This window comes from Cucumis melo, chromosome 1, assembly GCF_025177605.1.
Source record: "Cucumis melo cultivar AY chromosome 1, USDA_Cmelo_AY_1.0, whole genome shotgun sequence".
NCBI classification, from domain to species: domain Eukaryota; kingdom Viridiplantae; phylum Streptophyta; class Magnoliopsida; order Cucurbitales; family Cucurbitaceae; genus Cucumis; species Cucumis melo.
Genome location: NC_066857.1, coordinates 24,544,933 through 24,553,227, shown reverse-complemented (window position 1 = coordinate 24,553,227; position 8,295 = coordinate 24,544,933).

Genomic DNA, 8,295 nt, shown 5'->3' with positions numbered 1-8,295 from the left:
TAAATTCAAATTCGAATCCAACTTTCACAATAAAGTAAAATAAAGTAAATAAATAAAATAAAATAATAGATAATGGGCAAAATGTTGTATCTACAACCTCTTAGAAGATTACCCCTCCATTGGATCAAAAAATATTTCTTGTAGACGAAGATAATCAATTGAATTTTGCACTTTAATTTTCTAAACAAAATGTATCTTGCATACTTATTAAACAATCAAGATCAAATTAAAATATTGTTTCATATAGATTACATGGAATTGAATTTGTTCTTGAACAAAAATTAAAGAATCAACATGCTAAATTAGAAGAAAAATGGAAGAAACTCTCAAAGAAATTGACTACTCATGATCCTCTTACCTCTTAGAAGATTACCCCTCTATTGGAATAAAAAAATGATGGAATATCTTGCTGGAATTTTTTCTCCATTGAAATAAAAGATTGACGAAATACTTTTGAGAGAAAAAATGACAGAATGAGATGGGAGAATTCTGAAAAAATGATATTTAGAGAGAATTTAGGTGAAAATTGGAGTTGAATTTATGAATGGATCAAATATAACTGAAAATTGATTAAGATTTACGGAAAAATGAGTTATATATAGAAAAGAAATAAAAATAACCGCTTCATGGGTTTCGAACTCATAACTTCAAGCCAAGCGCACGCTTAATTTGACGAAAAGGAGAGGATTTTTAAAAGTTGTTATATATTTACAAGAATGCCATTGAAAATATGTGAGAAGAATGATTTGCAGGCTATGAGATTCGAACATGCGTGAGGAGAAGACGACACGTGGCATGCATAGATTGGGTGAAGAGTGGAGAAGGTGCCCATGTGAAGTCTTTCAAAAATGGGGAATAAAGGAATACGCTCGGCTGGGATTCGAACTCGCGACCTTGAGGTGTTTTACGCACGTGGAAGTATTGAATCTTTTTTGTTATTTACCAATTGGTCTCTAATCTTCGATTTACCCGTTTTTCTTTGTTCGGACTTCGTTTTAAGTGTTTTTCATTGCATTGGGTTCGTAATAGAGTCTAGATTCTAATTCTATATAAAATTATAAAAATAATGAATATATGCATGATATAGGTAGAAAGAGCCTAGGCTTTTGCGTTTTCAGTAGAGAGAGAAAGTGTTGAGAGAAAACATGCTATTGTCATATAATTTTAATTGCGTGCGAGAGGGAATTAAGAAATTTTGAAATTTGAGGTTTTTTTATTTTGAAATTTTTTAAATGACACAAAAAATTTGTTGATAATTAACGACGCTTTAAATGTGTCAAGAAAAATTAAATTGTGTCAATAAATAATTTTCAACGACACAATTGTACCTCACCTCATAATTTTTATTTTCAACGACACAATATCTTGATTAGTAGTGTCATTAAAACCCATTTTCTAGTAATCGGGGAGAAGAGAAATTAGAGCGACCAAGATTCTTCGACGACAGTCTCTTAGATTGGTGGGTTCCACGGCAGTCCCTTAGACGATGTTTGTTTGTTCGACGGTGTTTGCTTGTTCAACGGGGTTTGCTTATTCGATGGTGTGAGCTTGTTCAACGAGGTTTGCTTGTTTGAGGGTGTGAGATTAGTGGGTTTGACAGCAGTCTCTTAGATTTGGAGATGAGTTACGTTGTTTTCCGTTTTTTAATAGGGAGAGAGAGAAAATGTTGTGAAAATTGTAAAATCTTTCTGAATGTCGCGCGAAGAGAAAATCGGAAAATTTTGAATTTTTGGTTTCACTAGAAGAAATATAGGCTTTAATGTCGGTTGGAAAAAATGAAAAATAAGCATTAATGTCGGTTTTGAAAAGGCGGATGTTTAATGTCAATTTTCCACCGACATTAAAGAGTAAGCTTTAATGTCGGTTTAAAACCGACATTAAAGGTCCATTTAAATTTTTATTTATTTTGTAAAAAAACAACAAATTCTCTCTCTTACTTTACTCTTTCAATCTTTCTCCTACGCTCGATCACAAACCCTTTTTCCTCTCGAAATGGAAATCGCCCCTTTCTTCTCCGATGCTCCTTTCTTCTCCGATGCCCATTTCTTCTCCGATGTCCATTTCTTCTCCAATGCCCATTTCTTCTCCGAATAACCTTCACTGTGCTATTCAAGCTACAAAAGCATTCGGCGACGGCGTCCCTACTCGACGCTAACATCTAACTCCGACGGTGGCTCACTGTGCTATTCAAGCTACAAAAGCATTCGGCGACGGCGTCCCTACTCGACGTTAACATCTAACTCCGACGGTGGCAACAGAAGCTTTACAGCGACTGTAATTTCGATCTTCTTTCAAGTGGTCACGATTTATTCAATCTCGAAATTCAACCCTTGTTGTTTCAGTATTTGAGTATCTGTAGACATGATTTGCATTGCTATCTTGCTATCTTGCATTTAGTGGTTTGGTTATTTCATTGTGATGAGGACTGAGTTTGGGTTTTGTTCAAAATTCAACATGAGTTATTTCTTGTTGGGTTGTCTTTAATTTCTCAGTTTCTCTGTAAAACAATTGACTCAACGTTACAAAATCCCCAAAAAATGGCTTTTCTGAGAGGCCTCTGTTATGTTGCCTATCCATTTCTGCCTGCAAGATGTGGGAATTGAAATGTCTATTATGTATGTAGAGAGTGTTTTTGAATTTTGTTGCATAGTTGTGTGAATTGAAATGGAGAGAGAGGTATCCATTCTGCCTGTTTTGTGGAATGAAATGAAATGGGTCCATTTTGAATCCATTTCATTTCATTCACCATTTTTCTCTCTTTCAAAATGGGACCATCCTAATTTTTGGGCTTTCCCGTGATATAGTCATCTATTAGTTAGCATTTTATTGTACTTATAATTATATCTTTACTCTTTCTTTTCTTTATTCTTCTTTTATTTTTGTTTATTTGTATATTGCATTGCAATGGGATGGTGAGGATTTTAATATCACTCTTACAAGGAGAGGACTTTTAGTTAGGATCAAATTAGTTGAGGAATACATTTCATTTTATATATTGCATGTGTAAGAGCTTTGCTTCTACACTGTTAGATACAACTTCTTCTGCGACGAGGTAGTTGGTTTTATAATGTCATCTATTGCGTGAATATGTATATCCATTAACTTTGGTAATTACTTTTTCTAATTGTGGAAGTCCCTATATTTTATGTAGTTATCCAGCGATTTCTTTGTTAATTGTATCCTGTTCTTTACTTGACAAGATTATTTGGTAGATCTTATGCTTCTTTTTTGTTTACCATTGCATTTGTGATGTGCAAATGATTTTATTATCTTTCCTTCTCATGAGAGATATTTGTGAAGAGTTTAAAACCATTACAAAGTGATTTGATATGACTACTTATTTAGAAAATGAAAGGTTCGATATCCATCCATTCCATCCCATAACTAATTTGAGTTTCTTAAAAGAAAATAAAAGTTATTGGAGTGTTTAGAAAACAGGAAAAGTCGTGCCAAAGCCAAAATGCCATAAACGACGTCGTGGGATGAATCAAGTCTTATTTTTTTCTTTTTTCTTTCTTTTTGAGTTTTAGAATAGTAGTTTTAGCAAAAAGACCATGTTACCCCTTTTCTCTATTCCAATTTCATTCGTTAAAGAGTCTTAAGGTCGTATTTTGATTCCATGTCTGTTAATAATAATATTGTTCATAACTTTAACTCAAATTTAGTTTCTGTTTTGTTAATTAAAGTTTAAAAGTTATTTAGCTTTCAATATTTAAAATTGATTTCTTTTTTTATAAATCATATTGAAAATGATGTTTAGGTTTTCTTTAAGTATAAATTGAGGATAAAGAATCAAACAACACGAGCTTGCTGAGCAAAGAGGAGAGTCGGTTGACAGTGTGGAGTTGTTTCGGGAAACACACATTCGATCCGGGACATTCGTGTCGTAGGTCACAGAGGATGTGCATGTAAGTTATCGAAGCAAAACTTATGCCCTCTTTGATAATATATTTTTGACTTACTTACTTACTTTTTAAATTTGTTGCAGAATCAGATGCTAGAACTCCAATCATAGCTTACACCATATGGTAGACAACCACTCTCTGAGGATGAGATATGCGATCAGGTGTTGGGTAAATGACCAGGCTACTCAAAGGGCCTTGGTTGGGGACCCTAGCCGAAAGCCTGCAAGGCGAAAAATGCAAACAGTTCCTCAACATCATGTTCGCAGTCCACAGAAAGAAAGATTCAATTACAAGCTAAGCTTAATCAAGCTTTGGAACAAATTGAATGGATTGAAGAGTAGACAAGAAATCACCAAGCGTTAGCTTCAGAAGTGGAACAAATGCGGAAGCTGATACAACACATGACTCGGGCACAGCAAGGACCACCACATGATCCCTAGCTTTGCAGTACGTATATATGTTTCCATTATTCTTAAGTTTTTGAAATGACGGTGATAATATGGATATATATGTACTAAACTTAGCCACTTTTGTATCATTATAGCCCGCAGTGTTGAATGGCGTACGAGGCTCGTTAGAAGACGTACGACTTTTTTTTGCACTTTTTTCTATTATGAACATTATATTTTTTGTATTATGAACGCTATTATATTTTTGAACTTCTTTGTATTATCTAAATTATCAATATTTTGTAATTTACTGATTTATTTTGAATTTTCTTTAATTAAATCCAAAACGAATGTGAATATTTCACAAAATAGAGACTTGTTTCATTATAGTTTATTTTAAGGAAAACAAATAAAAATTACATATTAAAAAAAACATATAAAAGGAATTCCCGACGCATAAAACATTGGGAATATGTTGCACACAAGACGTTGGGAATAGGTTTTTTCGAATGCACTAGTGCCGTTGGATATCATGACGTCGGTAGTAGGTATACCGATCCACAGGTGACATCGGAAATGATGACGTCGGGAATTACGTATCGCCGACGTACCGGTGGCGTCGGAAAAGGATACGTCAGAAGAAGTTATTCACGATGCCTTGTTCATGACGCTTCAAGAATTGTTCTCCTGATGCATTTCTTCCAGCGACTTTTCCGACACCTTTTGGGTTGGAAAATCATATCTTGACATTTTTAGCACTTCCCTCGATGTTTATGTATGTCGGGAGTCCCCCCAATTCTTGTAGTGTCATCAAGCTACCCTCTTGCCTTGATTTCACTCTTGCAAGGAAACTCAAATTCTCTCTACTTCTTCCCTCTACTTTGCTCTTAAAATGAAAATGGTGAGAAATGAGAGAAATGAGAGTATGATGTACTTAAAATGCTCTTTCTATCTGAAAAATGGTAGCTTTTGCGAGATTTAAATTTTTTAAAGTCTGTTTGCCACATGTCTTCAAGTGATCTCGACTGAGATCGGCCTAAGGTCTAAAGAACCGTAATATTCCCTTTGCTACTTCTAGTCTTAGCCGAACACAACCCCGAGATGGCCCGAGATCCATCTCTAAAACCTTTTTATTTTCCATCTCGAGTTACCACAGTCTCGAGATGTCCCGAGAGCATAACTTTAAACCTTACTATCTTTCATCTCGGTAGTCCAACACTGAGATGCCCATGCCATAACACTGAGATTTGCCCTCTATTTTTCTTCTCATCCGAGATCTCAAGGTTGGCTCGAGATTCTCACATTTGCCTTTCTCTATCTTTTCTTTCGGTCGAGCAAAATCGAGATTGAACACTCTGTTTCAAGATCCATGGAGAAAAACTCTTTCTTCTCAACTTCTTGGCAAACACATTGGATAGAAGATACGGATATTACAATATTGATTACGACCTATACCTTCCCAATTTAATAAACTTGTCTTTGATAGATTTACAAAGATAATATCAATTGTAAATTTTATTCCTTTGCATAAAATGATATTTTCTTTTCCAAAATCTTTAATCAAGACTAAGTCTTGAAAACGTATATGGTTGGGGATGTCTGGATGCTCTTGTTCAATTTAGTTTAGTTGCATTAGATTTTTTAGAAATTACAGCTTAAGTTCCAACTTCTGTAAGGAAATTTTATAAGTAAAAGACGATATACGGTCTCTTTCTTTAATGTTCTTGTCTGTTAGATTAACTCATTTTATCACTTATTTCTAGAGTTTGCACTTATGCATAAAGTCAAAATTGCTGTTCTTTGATATTTTAATTATCTATTGTTTTAGTAATATGGATTTGAATCTTAACCTGTGTGCTTTTTATATGCTACTACTGCTTGGAGTTGACAAATAAATGAAAATAGTAGATTGCAGATGATGGTAGAAAATCAACACTAGGTTAGTTCTTTTGAAGATTTGAACTAAGAATCCAGAGTTTGCACTTGTGCATGAAGTCAACATCATTGTTCTTGTTCATTTTGTTTATAATGATAGGTTTATATGGTGACTTTAGCGGAGTTTCGGCCAAACTTGATGTAATTTGGACTTATTTCACTCTGTTTCAATATCAAAAACTCTTGTGACTCTGTGAAAATAGATGTTAATTGGTGTCTTTTTCTTGTAAAGTCTAAATGTCATTTATTTTTTTGATTAAAGGTTGTTGATTAGAGTTACAAAACATCAAGCAGATGACAGTTTGATCTGCATATACAGGATTGTTTAAAAAAAAAAAAATCAAACTCCCTACGTCGTACACACGGCTTTGGGAGATGTACATGAACTCCCAACACCGTATAAAGCGCCAAGAGTACTATGGATCTTCCGATCCTGCATTTTACAACGTCAGGAGTGCCTCTCTTGACACATTTCTCCCAACCTCAATCCCGATGGTCATTTGTGCGTTGAGAAATCCTTTCCCGATGCATTTTTGTATATCTTCCGATAAATTTCTAAATCGGGAGATCTCACATTTTTTTGTAGTGTACAAAGTTAAGCATTATTAAGCTTAAAGAAGTTATATATTGAGTAAGGAATTTCCTAAAAGCATATGAGTGAGGAAAAAAATGTTGAAAAAGTTCAATATGTTAGCTTGCGGGAATAGTTCACTATTTAAAAGTAGTTTAATACCATGTAAATCTTCTATTTGTATAAATGTCTTGCTTTGTTGATCTTGTTCATAGAGATCAACTATTTGTTTTCTGATCTTGTTCATAGAGATCAATTATTTCCTCATCTTGTACATACGATATTTCAATTCCACATTTTATGGAGAGTTCAAAAGAGCTCTAAGAAATGGATTCAAGGCTTTTAGAAACATGTAGATCATAGTGGTAGCAGTGATTGACACGACAATATTTAGATTTTGTTTGATAACATTCTCGTTTTCTGTGTTTCGTTTTCTATTTTTCGTTTGCTTAATTCTTCTTTTTTCAGAACAAGAAATGAGAATGGTTATCAAACATATTTCCATTTCTTGTTGACTTAAGCCCATAAGCAAAGTTCAAGATCCACTTAACATAGACATTAGTTTTATGCCATATTTTAAAATTTAGAAGAGACAAGAGGGTATAAATACCAAGGAAGATTAGGTAAGGATTAAAGTACGTTTGTGGTGATAGTATAACCTTGTCATCATGCGTGCACTGCCATCCATTTGGATGGACGAGTAACTCTCTTTTGGAAAATTAATTACCTAAACGTTTTGTAACTAATTAATTTTTTCCCGTTGAAAAACCCTTCAGAGTGTCTCTTCTTCCATTTGATCTTTTTATTCATCCTCATCAATTTGGCATCATAAATAACATCTTTCTTTTCTGTTCGATAAGTTCTGAGCTTACTTGATTTTATTTCTATTCCCTGTTCCAACGAGTACACGTCAGAATAAGGGAGCTTGTTAACCTTGGGGAGCAGCCAACATCACAATTGGCACCATAGTCAGTCGTAATTACTTTCAGGGTAGTGGTTAGTCACGAAACAACAATTCCTTTTCGACATCTTGATTACAACATAAATAAGAAACGAGAAACGGGAATATTCTTGTTTCCTGCTTTCTTGGGAAAAAAGAGACAAAAAGAGAAACTTGTTTGAAGATTTTTTGTTTCTCATTTCTTGGGTTATTTTTCCTAACATTTTATTTAAATATAATTTAATTATATAAAATGTAAAAAATATATATAGAATTCATTTAAATATGAGAAAAAATAATTATAAAACATTAACATTATGGGTCTTTTAAAAAATATAACAAAGCGGCAAATATTTACACTATATAGAACAATTTCAAAATCGAAAAAAGTCCACAGGCCCACCATGAAAAATACCAAAAATGCCCTGTCAACAACACGCGTAATATATTTGGTATACGATCATTTAGATTTGGCTATTATTTGGTACACGATCGTTTAGATTTGGTCCTTTAGATATAGATAGACAAATCTAAACGATTTTTTTTTAAGATTTG